Here is a 2,500-nt window from a genome sequence, read left to right as displayed (position 1 = left end):
TTGTTTTTAAAACCTTTAAATTGCAAACGTGGGAAGCCAGTGTTACCAACCATCCGGACGAAAAATGTCGCTGTAATTGCGCTTAAATGTTATTAAAAACACTTTTTTTTCTTCTTCTTCAGATTCGTATAACATTATATTGCTTCTAAAACATCGTTTAGCTTCTAGCGATACTCCGGATTAGGAGATACGGCAGTAAATCTTAAAAGCAGAGCCGCTAGAAACGACGATAATGACATTACTCTTGTAGAAAAATGGTATAAATGAGACTGAATAAATTAACGACGCGATAGATCTAATTGACGCATTTCTATAATTTTGACTTTACTCTTAACTCTTTAACTGACGCTCGTATGAACAGAGATACACTCAATTACGTGGAAGCTTGAGTTGTCAATTTTTATTTTTGGGGAAAGCAAATTTCATGAATTGTATTATATTTAAATTTAGATGGATAGATAGACAGAATGTATTTCATAACACATCTGACTCTCATGATTAGATATATACATATATATATATATATATATATATATATATATAAACTGTGTATATATATACATACATAAATATATATATATATATTACAAGTATACATAAATACATACGCATACATATATATATTCACATATTTCATAATTTTCTCTCTTTTAACCATAATCTATTCCACGCTTACGTTCGCAAGTCTAACCTACAGAATTCCCCAATATCGATCGACTTGGTATAACGCAGGAGAAGTATAAATAGATGTAGAAAAATAGACAACAGGTAATTAACACACTGCCTACTTCCATAACGCCTTGTGTTCATTATATAAAAAAAAAACTTCCCATAAACAAGGTGAGAGAAAAGGCTAATACGGAAAAGCGAATGCTTAAAAATAAAACAGTGAATTGGAATGATAATACAAGTAATTTGGTCATAATTAGCTACTACATTACATTAAAGTCAATCATATGATCGATTTCTCGAAAAATATGCGTGAAAGGATACGAATCACGAATAATGAACTGTTTTTTATCATGCATCGTTATGCTTTTTTACTGGAAAATAATGGGAATTGCACGTCATAACAGCATATATATTCGACTTGAATGGAGATATTTTGGTACACGCACCACTTACACTTAACTTCGGTAGCAGTTAAATTCGGTAGCACTTAACTTCTAAACCGACCCTTCTGCATTACTGTGATATAATTCAGGATTATTTTTTCGGCGGATATACGTTAATGGTCATGCATGTGAATGATCAGACCTTTAGTTTATAGTCATTACACTCTTGTTCAGATGGGAAGGAGACTTTTCATTTTGACTTATTTTTTAGGTATCTTGATTTATATTTTGGCTTAATTTTTAGGTATCTTAATGCTAATTCTGACTTGATTTTTTGATATCGTAATTTCTATTCTTCCTAAGACTTGAATTAACCGCAAAGGCGAGAGGGAATCCATTAAAAAAAGAAAGAAATTTTCGAATAACGTTCGAATAAAAAAAAAATCGAATAATTAAAATAAAGAAAATTTCCAATAATGTAAAAAAAAAGAAATTTTCGAATAATTAAAAAAAAGAAGAAATTTTCGAATAAAAAAGAAAAGAAGAAATTTCCGAATTAGTCGATTCAATCAGAAAACGAGACAAACTTTGAACCAACTGAAACTTAATGACATGTAGCTACTTAACATGAGTAGCATATGAAATGTCAGTCCCTTTTCGTATTTGACGTGTCTGAAATCCGTGTCATTACATAATCATTCCCCGCCATATGACGTCACTAATGGTGACTTCATATATGGTGAATAGGGGACGCAGCGTGGGTACAGAGCACGTGGGATGAGCAATAAATCAATCATATTTGAAATAAAGTAAAAGGAATGAATAAGAGATCACCTATGATATTAACACCTATTCCAGTAGCTAAGACACCATCGTAATAAAAAAGATTGAAAAGTGTAGCTTATTCATCATTACTATACTTCTCACAAGGATGTGAAATGTTGCCTAACGTATGCTGACATCCCTACATATATATTGATTATCGTCTCTCCTCTAATGTCACATGTAAATGAAAGGTGGCTGAACGAATTACAACGCTTACTGTATATATTACCTATCGGACACTTGCACATTTGAGATACTGTACTCACACAGAATGACGATTGTGTGTGTGTGTGTGTGTGTATACATACATACATACATATATATATATATATATATATATATATATATATATTATATATGTATATTTGTATATTATAATAGATATGCATATATATATATACATATATATATATATATATATATATATATATTATATATATATATACACTATATATATATATATGTATATTTATATACACATGTATATATATGTATATGTATATATATATATATATATATATATATATATATATATATATATATATAATACATACATTTGTATAATATTATATATATATATTATATATATATATATATATATTTGTATATATAATACATAT

Source organism: Penaeus japonicus, unplaced genomic scaffold, assembly GCF_977035675.1.
Source record: "Penaeus japonicus unplaced genomic scaffold, GWHDUDI00000001_assembly GWHDUDI00000018, whole genome shotgun sequence".
Classification (NCBI taxonomy): Eukaryota; Metazoa; Arthropoda; class Malacostraca; order Decapoda; family Penaeidae; genus Penaeus; species Penaeus japonicus.
This window is presented reverse-complemented; position numbering follows the sequence as displayed.